At 40.7% G+C, this 12,826-nt stretch overlaps 1 pseudogene; it reads right to left on the reverse strand.

The window, feature by feature from the left end:
• Positions 1-206: 206 nt before the first annotated feature.
• The window catches only part of LOC132118675 (intermembrane lipid transfer protein VPS13D-like), a 31,808-nt pseudogene continuing 19,188 nt past the window's right edge, over positions 207-12,826 (reverse strand).

The following is a 12,826-nucleotide window of genomic DNA, read 5'->3' on the forward strand; positions in this document are numbered from 1 at the left end:
ACTACTTTATTTATATATTTTAAAATATTGATTTGACATTTTTTATGTCATTTACATAATTTATTTGATAGTTATGAATGCATTATTGTATTGTAAATGGTAGAAAAAAAGAGTTTTTGACCTCAAAATAAAGCACTTTCCCTCTGTACGTGGCTGTGGGGACGAGCAGTTTTGAATTTTCCATTCATATTTTTCATTACCTTCATTACGGTGAATATAGAAAAGACAAGAAAATAAGAAACTGGGAGAAGACAAACATCAGACAGATGTTTTGTGGGTGGACTGCATGTGGAAAAGTGAAAAATGCAATGACAGTATTTACAACACTCATTCTCTGTGCTGTGTTTGTGTTAATGTTGGCTCACCGGGGAATGGTGAGAGCAGCTTAAGTTTCCTACATTTGTGTCAGTGCAATTCAATCATTTAATCAACCTCCAATCACTCACATATTCAGAGCAAAATGAACTTTCTCTTAAAGGCAGTTTTTATACAGCAACCCATGATTAATTTCATACCATATTCTTATTTTCAACATTATTTATACATGGCAGATATAGTCCTATTGGTTTGTGCCTATAGAGGATCTATACATAAACATGTAGTGTCAGAATAGCCGTGGACATCTAGCAACAAACACCAGTCATTTTACCAATCGTAAAAAACGAATTTACTTATACTTTTAAGGTTTGCAAGGAACTTAAAATACTTGCATATGTTCAAATTAAATCTGTGCTTGCCGGAGCTTACAACAGCCCCTTTAGACAAGTTTGCATCACTGAACAAACCACATGCTGTAAGCATGTCCCATACACTGGCTTAAGTGGGTTATCACATTCTGCTGATTTATTACTGTCCTTCCACAGAAACAGAAGAAAAGGAAGTAGCTGTTGAAAAATGAGCAAGAAACACCTTCTACCCTGCAGGTCAGTATAGTTAAGACTAAGAGTCTAATAATGAGCTATCGTCATTCTCACTGGGAGGCAGCATGAGCTGCTGTTCATAGTAAAGGCTCTTGGCGTACAGTAATTGATTTCTTGTGAAATCTTGATGGCAAGGCTCTCACTTTCACATGGACCTATGGAAAAACAACAAATGATATTTGGAATGGAGTTACCAAAGAGATGACAAGTGTTTCACCAAAATCATCTATTATGTATTTTTATACATTACATTAATGGTATATCATCACTGCTGGACATTCAATCCCCAAACATAAATATTGCACCATTTAGTAATTTTTATTGATTTTGTGCTATTTTCTTTGGTAAATATTTGCTAATATTTGCTAAATGCAGTCCCACATATAGGATTTAGAACATTCAGTGATGTCACATAACTGCCAATGTCAAACTGCTTTCCCGCTTTGGCTGGCGCTGAGACGCGCACTGCACTTGTCATATAATCGCAGTGTTTTATCCACATGTTTATTTTAGGTTTCAGACATTTAAATACACATAAGTACTAGTAAAACGATACATTTAGACTTTGTAAAATACACATGGATGTCAATGGAAGCATCAATAACAATCCACTCAAATATCATTTGCAGACATATTTTATTATACACACAGGCTACGGTCACACTGTTAGTTTTTGGGATTGACGACCACAATTTCTTTACAGGTGTGAGTCTCAAAATGTTCCATTCATAGAGCTTGTGTTTAGAATACTGTCTGTATGAACGAGCAACGGGAGTCAAGCCACTGATCTATAATACTCTCTATTATAGATCAGTGAGTCCAGCCCATATTCCTTACCAGAGACCAAAGTAAAATCAAAGATGGCGAAGTCTCATCACTTTCTGACATGACAAGAATCCAACTGAGCCATGAGTACTTTCGTCAAATCTTCATTAACCAACAGCAGCTTTTAAATTTGGGTGGAGAGCGGAGCATTAAATTGTGTGCAGAACACAAAACTGACGGAAGCGACTCCGGTGGAAAACTGATGAGTCCGTCACTGTAAGTTACCGAAAACACACATGAAGACACGTAACACACATTAGACATGCGTTTGTGTGGCAGAACATCTCTCTCTCGCACTGTATATGACAGACAATCAGTTGTCCTGTCAGGTTCCGTTCACACAACGCTTGTGTCCTGAGAATGAGGTTGTGAGTCCTGAAAATGTATGGGTATGAGTTCGGATACAGAATGCAGTTGCCAAACCCGTAAATAACCTAACTGTGAACGTGGTCATAGTGTAAGTAACTATAAAGTTTACTCCATTCCATTTTTTTCCCAGTTCACCAGCCACTTATTCCACATTCCAGGCAACCTGTAACCCGTGTTTTTCCAAACTTCTACCTGTGAAAGTGCACTGGAACGGCAGTCAAACCCATGACTTCCTACCCGTGAACTCGTACTGGATCGATGTACTTCCTGTTCTGCACGCTAATTTCACAAAACCCGTTTAACACGGATGCTGTGTTTATTCAAGTGGTACACTGTGAGAAATAGACTTTAAGACAATATAATGTTGCAATCAAATTAATAATCTAGCTACCACACTTCCTTGCGCTCAGGCAGATGGCGTGACTTGCTTGGAATGCTATAAAGTTGTGAAGGTAGAGATCATGATAAGCTCATTTATGGGGGGACAGCTACAATATTTTAAACTACCTGTGAAAAGGTTTACAGTTCAAAATCATTATATATATGTGGAGGGATGCGTCTCTTACCATAGGTTTCTGGTGTGATGGACCTGGAATGGTCACTCCACTGCTGGTGCTTTCTGCTTTTTTAGTAAGCTGTACATATACTTACCCATGGTCCTTGGACACCAGACAATGATAGAGATCATCATATTTGACCTCTAAAAGATTGCTTCACGATCAGCAAATTCTCCAGGCTTGAGGAAATATACCCCTTTGGAGGAGATCAGCACACAGTATGTGTCTACACAGTGTGTTCCACTGCAATGAAACTGCAGAAGAAAACAGGCATATTAATGGTTGTTACATCATCGCTTTATAAAGAACAGAAATGGTGTTATTCCCTGGCAAAATCTAGGTTAATTCAATTTAAATTGCATAAAATAGAAAAGCAGATGTACTATGATTCAATTCAGACCAAATTCACTGATGGTGCAAATTCTGGTGCAAATCTGTAAAAAAATGATTAACTCTGCCGTAAATGAAAAAGTATTAAGTCAAGCATGCTATTTAATGCATAGACTACATTTAGAGAAAAGAAGATTAGTACAATGAAATTAAGCAGGCAATATTAAGGTGGTTTCCATGTGTGAGAAGGAAGAAAGGACGAAAGTGTGCAGGCTGCAGCTGAGAAGACCAATGGCCTGTGTGGCACCTCTGAGGAGAGAGGTCATGTGGGCCAACAGGGGGTCTGCTGATCTAGATGGATTAGTCTCTTTGGTGATAAATGTCTTTTCTGTCTCACTTCGAACACAGAAACAAGCCCTGATGCTTCCAACCAATAACTAAAAATGATGTACCTAAAAGTTTGGAATTCTTGAACTAGAAAAGATCTAGAAAATGTGCTTCTAATTTTTAGTTAGTTTGAAATCCTATATTTAGGAACAGAAGAATTTTGCCGAACCACTTATCCTGGCATTACCATCAGACAAGATACTCGCTATTCAGAGTGGATATTGTCCGTTAAGTGAAAGAGCTGTTCTTGTCCATCTGCTTGTAGGGAGGAGAACCGAGGCAGCAGCCCCTGAGGGCCCTTACAGCAGCGCGGCTTCCTTACTCGCTGTGCGCTCAGCCTAAAATACGCACACAAAACACACAAGGATCATTACTTACAAAACCAACAGCCTTAAGAGGGTTAACATTAGGGAATCCAAGTTGGAATGAAGCACCTTTTTACTGGAAAGACTGGACCTTTTTTCCTCTTTCCCCCCCATTTCCCGTTAAAGAGCTCAACTGAGTCTCTTGAAATAACACCTGTTGTGGCACAATCCAAGAAACCCACATACTCCGACTCCTGCTATGCCTGTTAAGGTGATATCCTGCCAACATATCATGTCATTGAACTCTGTTACACATTCAAGCACACTGTGTTGGTTATAGGCGTGTAGTTCAATCGATGGTCAAGAGCATGATAGCTCCAGAGTTCTGGTGGCCCTGGCCAAAGCTGAAGGGGACTAGCCAGCAGCCTGCAGTGCCAATGCAAAGCTTGGGTCTTGCTTCTCCTGCAAACAACCCCTCTCTTCTTTTCAGCTGCCACTGGTGGGCCAAGTGGAATTCCTACATCTGGCTTGAATCTGGGCCAGCAGACATTTGATTAGAGCTGATGGTTTCCAGTTGATTCACAAAGACGGCAGTGTACTGCATTTCTCTGTTCTGTTTAAACTGAAGCCTGGGTGAATGCAGCTGCCTCTGTTCATCAAGAACTCAAAATGTAAGTCACTGAGAAGAGCTGATAACCAAGGATGGACAAACCTGAAGTCTCGAAGTTGGTCACATTTGCAAGCCCTATTACATTTCACATTAAGTCTCAAGTTTCTCTTTTGAAAACAAAAACTAAGTGACTCATTGAACTTGCTATAAACTCTGCTGATGTCATGCAAAGAAAAACAGCAGCACCCTGGCATATTTTAACATTTGCAACCAAATAAAATATTCCAAAGCCACTGGTTACTTCATTATGATATATTAAGGAGAAAGTGGTGTTGTTTTTTCCTTAGAAAAGCCAGAACTTCCACATGGACTTGGCTCTCTTTTTAACAGCAAGCCATGGTTCATAATCATAACCGTAAGTTATGAGATCTGGCCCTGTACTTGACAGGACTGTAACAGACCCACGGAGACTCTTAACCTCTCTTTCTCTCTCTCTCTCCAGCCGCTCCCACCGCTCTGGAGGCGATCAAACACAATGCCCCGCACCCGATTGTGGGCTAGGAACAATAGGGTTCAACTCTAGGTCAGGCACAGGGCTTGGAGCCCAGCCAGTCAGCCGTCAATGGGTGCAAACAAACAGCTCTTACTTCTTGCTTCTTTCCGAGAAAGATCATGAGCTAAATGGGTTGAGGGTGGGCGTGATGTGGAAGGCTGCTGTATGTAGGTGTTTAACTTGGTTCTCCACTGACCTAGCCAGTAGAAGCATGCCTGCTGGAATTTAGGCAAATTAGGCCACCATCTCTTGTCACTGGCTGTCCAGGATCAGATTAAAGTGTATACGTGCTGTTCGAAGTCGAGTTACAATCACATTATCGAGGTGTGATCATCTTACCATGCAAGACTAAATTTTACCATGTCTGACTAAAATTTACACACACTTGACTTGTGGTGAGACATCACATTTTCCGATCTGGTATGTTTCAGGCTTGGCTGACTAATATTGTTTATTTTTCTAATCTTATCTTTGGTTTACAGGGTCAGCTGTGGGTCAACTGTGTAATCAAGTTGTATTTAGTATGCTGATTCCAAAACAAGTTAGAATTAGCAGGTACAGTTAGATTACCAGAAATGCATGTTCCTTTTTTACAACAGTGAGAAAAACCACAGTTGTTTTCCGTTGTCTCAATTAAATGCCACAGAACAAGTACTGTCATCTTTTACAGAGGAGGAATTTGAGGTTTACCAAACTTTAGTGAAGGCAGAAAGGTTCTTCTTGATGTGTTTGCCAAATGTGACATTCAAATGCACATCAAGAGGCAAACCACATGAGGGACTTTCTTTAATAAAGCTTGGGGTAATAGAAAATGCATGCTTTTCTAAACTGAACTGACAGCTAAAGGTGGGGAACTGGGTGCTTATTCAGTCAAAGTCTGAGCCCCTACTGCTGCCCCAGGCCAACCCCCAGCACTTCTTTGCCTTTGTTTTGAAATTGTAATTGAGCTGCCTTTGGAAGCCTGCCTGGATTGCATAGTGCAGTTGGGAATGGTGTATGTTATGTGTGTGTGTGTGTGTGTATGTGTGTGTGCTTGTGTGAGCGAGGGGTGGGGGGGATATCTGGGGTCCGGGGAACTGATGTGGGAGGCTGAGTTCACTAGCAGGGCAGGAGAGCAAAAAGAATTGTGCGGACACTTCCACTTTTCCTGACCTTGCTACAGTCTGCTTCTCATTTACTTGTTTATTTCCTGTTTGCAATCTTAGAGGTTATGTATATACATATTATAGACAAGCATCACTTCATTGTCACTACAGTCAAGTGTTTGACACTACTGACAAGTGTTTGCAAAAGAGCATGCAAAATGTGGGAAATATCATGAACGTTTCAGAAAGGAAGGTTAGAAAGCTCAACTGGGAATCACCATGGCCGGTTGTTGATGCATAGAAATTGATCCTTGAAGAGAGAGCACATGTGAAGATTCGGTGCAGAAGTGCTACCTGAGAATCTGTTATTGAGAACATGTAATAGCTGGGTCAGACTGTGTCTGCTGAGACCCACGAATCCTGCAGATTTTCTGTGTGAACTCTGGCTGAACTCTTGGCCGCACTGTGGCAGGCACGCTCCAAATGCCTCTCCCTTAAACTCCCCCAGCTCTTCACTGCACAGTTCACCAGCAGGTCCCTTTTCCACACACACACAGACACACACAGCCTCTCTCCATTCAAGGGGAATGGTGAGAAGACCGGAAACTCATTCCTCCTCCAGTTGGAGCAGTAAAACCACAAACACTCTTTGCTGCACATATACATAGGCAAATGAAGAACAAATGGCTTTACATACCAGACAGACTGTGTAATATGACCTGCTTCTGGGCCCCCTCATAAAACCTCAGGTAGAGCTGCTGGCTTTAGAGGATGAAGTTAAGGTGAGACCCAGAAGGCTGCTCTTAAAACAGTAGGCAAGTTTTTCTGAACAATTTTGGACTGTGCTTTGGATCATTAGCAGGTGTTCATTAGTGTAGAGCTTGGATTGCCACACCCTAAACTCATCAAAAGACAGGTGGGATTTATGGGCACATCAACAGAGAGGTCACGAAGGCTCTGCAAAGTTGTAGGAGCTATAAACATTGAACCACTGATACCCCTTATCTACTGAAATGGTGATTTACTCCACTGATGTCACTGACTGCATTACTACAAATATGCTGCATTATGGTCTTTGTTTACCAGTTAGTAGTTTTAAGTAATTTAATGCAATTACAAGCTGCATGTGATTTAATGTTTCTAAGATATAACAAAAACAAATTATATTAATAAATTCCAACAACATTTCAATAGTTTTAGGCAGTCATTGAAAATGAAGTAATTGGAGCCACTTTGCAATGTGACATTAGTCTTGTTTTTTATCTCTCTTGCCAAAATGATTTGCTGCTTTTGTTTTTAAAAAATTTATGCTGTTTCCTATTCCAGCTTGGGGACAAGCTCTGGCACCCTGTAGTTGGAAAAGGGCCATGCAGAGGTCCAAGGATAAGGCATTCATCTAAATATTTCTGTCATCCTCTTTCATAATAGAAATAAATAACCTGAATAAATAGTTGAGAAAAAAATACCTGTTGCTTAAGCTGGCCATGTCTCGGACAGTTTGTGCTGTTTCTGAGGCAAAATCCAGGGCTCCTACCACAGGTTTTGTCACTGTACCGACCAGTCCCTTCCCCAGACCAGAGAAAAATCCACTGACACCCCCCTCAGTCTTCACCCCCTCCACTGTTGATGTTATCACACTGGTCAGACCACCAATGATGCCTACACAGCATTGAATGTGAAACCGCAAGTTGGGTTAGTTTGATACGAGTGGAAAATTCATGGTACAACAAAGTGCCTGAATATTAAGCATTTAAAATGCAAATATTGTAATGTACCATGAGCAAGACCATGAATCCCTGCCACTAGGTGCTCTCTGCTGGTTGCTCCATGATAGCGAATGCACTGAACATCGTTCAGTCTAATGTCGATTGTCCATTGTCTTGCCCAATCCATCTGATAAGGTACCTGCAAACTGCACAGAGAGTTCTCATATTATACTGGATAGACCATTATCACTTAAATTAATAACGAAACCACAATCTAAATATAAGACAATACAATAATTATGCAATATTATTAGGTTTACTGTACCAACAAGCAAACAATTCAGTACAAACCACATGTGGTATGACATACATCAGCCATTGGCCAAAATCTGTCCGGCTAGTTCTCATATATTCCTTTGAATACCGAATATAGACTACTGATACATGCTGATATAGAAGGTTTATTTCTATACGTAGGAGCAGAACGCACATGCTAGTTTGCACTCGGATGTATTCTGTGTGTGTTCAAGCACAGATTTTTGGTCCAGACGCAGCCAAAGCAAGGTGACAACACCGTTGGCTTTTGTTGCCGCTAGTTCTTTGTAGTCGGCTTGGTGTGTCCAGGGTTTATAATGTCAGCCATTGGAACAGTTGCTGACACTGGCCTTTTCAGTTAGTGAAAACCCCCCACAGTGACCCTAAGGAGTCAACTGCCTGTAGTAACCTTAAGGAGTGGACTGTCTACTTTAGGACACATCCATGACTTATTGTGGTTCCCATTTCATTTTCTCCAAAAGTTCATGTAGTACTTCAACTGTTTTTACAATAGACTACAGTCATACAAAATAAATGAAAATCATGAAATGAGTTCCTGAAACATTTATTTCTAATATCTTACAGTCACTGAAAATGGAAACATTATCTGCAATGTGCCATTTTCTGGGCAACCACCATTGTTCTCAAACACTTCCATTGCTGAGCTATGAGGATACACACAGATTTTACAGATAATTGATTTTACACACCATCTCATCCAGCTGTCAAATATATCAGGCTGTAATTTGTCTAATGGGGTAGCGCTTCCCCCTCTTGGCACAGCTGACCTGACTTTGCCCAGTGTGGCCCCCCTTAGGTGCCTCCTGGAAGGGAGTTTGTGTTACAGGCCCAGTGAGCTCCCTACTGCAGCCGGAGCACTTTATAAACACAGGCACATTCTGCAGAACTCAAGCGAAAGCCAGGCATGAACTTGGAATGACCCCTCCAAGCAAAGTCCCTGGTGAGTTCATCTGAAGGCCAGCTCAGATTCTCTGCTCCTCCTCCTCTTCTGCCTCCCTCTCTTACTCTCTTCCTTTTTTAAAAAAATAAATAAATAAAAAAGCTTGGCTGTGAAATTATACCAATACATTTACCAGATATGAGTTTGCAGGAGGGAGAGGAGGATCAAAACACTTTCAAGTTTATGGCCCCTCACACCACCTCTGCTTGAGCCATTATACCATCCTATCCCAAAGCAGGGCCCCTAGAGGTGTGCAAGAATGCGTTTCAGTCAGTGTGTCTGCATGTGAGAAAGAAGATGTTAAGGAATGAAAACCACGGTGTGATCATCATAAAGTGGCTGAGTCTGACAGATGAGAAAAAATTTACAAACTAATAAACAAAAGGTAAATCCTGTTCACAGTGAGAGTTGCTTTGAAACATGAAAATTAGCGTGATGCTTTGCTGAAGACATTGCTTAATATGAATTCAAATATTTATAGGCATTATTTAAAAAAAAAAAACACACTGGAAAATGTCAAAGGCACAGGCATATTGCAGTCAACAGAGCGTGCCTTAGCTAAAATGCCTATTAAGAAAAGTCCAGGCCTCCATAAAGGTAAAACTAACAACAGAGAATTATTGAGGACTGCACATGTTCCAAAATAAATTCTGGGTGGCCACTGACACAAGTTAGAAAAACTAATGGTAATCTTTGCAAAATACAATTAACCTCAAGCTTTCCAGGCACTTGATCAAACCAAAGCTTTCAAATGCCTTTCATTAAAGTTTTTCCACCCCAAGCAGCACGACATGGAGCCTTAAACAGTTGGTGGATGATTTTGGCAAAGCATTTTTATTCAAGATGTTGGATGTTCTCCAGTGGGAGTAATAATGTGTTTATACTTTTGAAATTGAGTTAGTGTCAAAAAAGCAGCCAACGTAGAGAGGATTTTATTTTTCTTTGGTTAACCTAAGCATTTCTTCAGCAGTTCAGTGGGTTATTTAGAAAGACATTAAAAGATACTACAACGATAGATGAGCTGAAGTAAAAGAAATGGACTGTTGCTCCAACCTATTTTCATAATCCATTTTGCTCCAAAGTCTATTTTCAAACATCACCTGAAATTACTGCAGTAGTTTGATGAGCATATTTAAAACAATAAACCTTTGATTAAAAAAAAGCAGCAAAGTTTTTTTAAGAAAGGGTCGAGTGTGAATGTGAAAGATTGCTGATTGAGACCTAGTGTTGTCCCATTCTATGAGTACTTTTGGCATAAGCTTGGCCAGTGTGGCTGGAAGGAAAGTAAATGAGAGCACAGAGGGAGTGGACAGAGGGAAAAGCACACAAAGCCCTGTCTGACAGTGAGCTGGCTGCCAATGAAGGACGTGGCGCAATGGACTGTCAGACAGACATGCTGAGAGCTGGCTGCAGGACATGAAGTGTAGGCTCAGGTCTGACCACACACAACTGTAGCCCCATGAGTATACATATTCATACACAAGTGCCATGAGCAAATTAGCTTTTTAAGCTCATTAATCAGAGTCCATCTGCTCAAGCCCAACACCAAGAGCCTCACAAACTTACAATGTACACGAGAATTTTCCAGGTCTGATATTCAACTTTTTTGCTGACTAAAGAATTAAACACTTGTATTCCCTGATTCTGTAAACATGCAGAAACCTGCCTGTTTACACAAGGAGACCAAAACTAATAAACTTGCTGAACCTTCACCTCTCCATTGCATATTAGGATGAAAATCAGGTCAGATTGCTTTGCTGTTGAAGATCATGTGCATATGACCTTTTAATGCTGTTCTTATTCTTTTCCTGGAAATCGTCAAATGACAACATGTGGCATGTTCTAGTGTTCCTGCTCAGACAGACTGCTTGGACTGCTCTTCAAAAACATATTCAATAAGAAGTCTGAAAAATAAACAACTTCAGCTTCTAATTTACATTTGAACAGACCAGATCACAGAGGACAATTCGTTCTCTTGTTTTTTCTCATTATGACTTGGCCTTGCACCCAGTGAATCCCTGTCTTTTGTTTACTGCTCTGGTACTTTAGCAGCTGAACAGACAGAATTTATTATATATCATACATTTGGGAATAATATGGCAAAATAACCCTGTGAAATATTTCAGTAATTGAGAATCATGCATTGCCAGACAGACTGGTGAAGATGACAGTGAGAATGTGAACTTTTGATACCTTGGCAGCAGAGTTGGAAACCCCATGTGTAACACTGCGGATGAGCCCTCCAACGTTGCCATACTTGATAGGTTCATTCATACCCTCAGTAATATCGTTCAGTAGGCCCATGGGGTTACCCAGGAAGTCCACCGAACCCAGGATCTGAGCTGCCTGACTGATAAGCTCCTACAAAGAAATAAATAATAAATGAACAAAGTTATTATAAAAAAATAGATGTAAGACCAAAAGCTAATGAGATCACACAGTGATGATGCAACCGTTGAGAAATTATACCGTAACATATAGCGTAAAAATCTAATGTAAATAAAACAATTCAGAATGAAGAATGTTTTAGACCTCTTTTAAGTGCTTGAGGATGTCACTGATGATCATCTCCTGCGTCTCATACGGATGGACTCGAGTGTAGGGTTTCATGTTAATGATTGCATCTTCAAACCGAATGAGTGGGAACCCAAGGGTTCCCTTCAAAGCCTGTGCAGAACAACATTTGATTATGCTACAGACCATTTCAGAAACTTCATACAACAGAACTGCATCCAGTGAAGAACTGACAGTACGCCAGCTGATTCTACTGTGGCTCTTGTACCTTCAGGTCAGGGGGTAACTTGTGAGAGGTGAAGACACTCAGCTCAGAGGAAGACTGATCTTCAAGTTCTCAAAATAATAGCGCTTTTGAGTTCATGCATCTTCATTGGTTTTCTCATAAAGGTTCTCATCCAGCTTCTCCACCTCTGAAACACAAAATCATGTACTTAGCAGATAATCATAAGCTGCATTCCCCATCAGAGGGTTACCCACTACACACCTCCCTCTGCCTGACCGTAGCCAAAGAATATGAGCAGTTTCATTAGGAGCTTCTCCTCAATGACGATAGTATGGGGGCGGGCTGTGACCATCAGATGCTGTAAGGCAGAAAGAAAAATCTATAATCAAACTCCTGTAGACAATAGAAGATATACAGATATGCCTGAAGCATTTTCTTTTGGAGACAAAGTGAGTCCATAAGTTGTTTTCACCTTATAAAGATCTGTGAGCATAAGACTGCTGGGTACTTTAACAGAGTTGACCTGCAAAGCAGGGCCTGAGTCCACTCCAGAACTTTCAATGGAGCTTGGAGTCACACACAGCATAACAGGGTGAGTGGTGCCCAGGGGTTGGTTGTCCAACTGAAATAGATGAGAAAATAAAGACATGTCTGTCAGAACTTTATTGAAAGCTGCCAAGTCAACACACCCACAATCCATCCTTGTATGTAGTGCCTATGGTACAAGAAATGGCGGTATAAAGACATTGATTGCACATAAAATGTATACATAAATGTCCACAAATGTTAGATACTTAATCTACTGTAACCCCAGTAACACTACCTGCTATGTTAAAGCTGGGGCCTGGGTAAGTATTTATTTAAATGCTATATTTAACTTCTACTGTCAATTATTATCTGTTTTCGTTGGTCTTCGGATCTGTTTTCAGGTTCATCATGCAGTGACTGTAAGACCATTAACCGATACTTCTTTGGTAAAACAAGCTGAAGACACTCTTCATGCTGTTGTCGCTGTACTACCCGGAATAATAAGCCTCTCCTTACAGTGAGTTTGGATCCCTCTTTCTGTAGTAGGTGTACTTCAGGATCCTTATCTCTGGACAGTGATGACAACTGCCCTTTTGACACAGCATGTCTTACTCGAGCAATAGCAGAGTCTTCTT

Source organism: Carassius carassius, chromosome 37 (assembly GCF_963082965.1).
Source record: "Carassius carassius chromosome 37, fCarCar2.1, whole genome shotgun sequence".
NCBI classification, from domain to species: domain Eukaryota; kingdom Metazoa; phylum Chordata; class Actinopteri; order Cypriniformes; family Cyprinidae; genus Carassius; species Carassius carassius.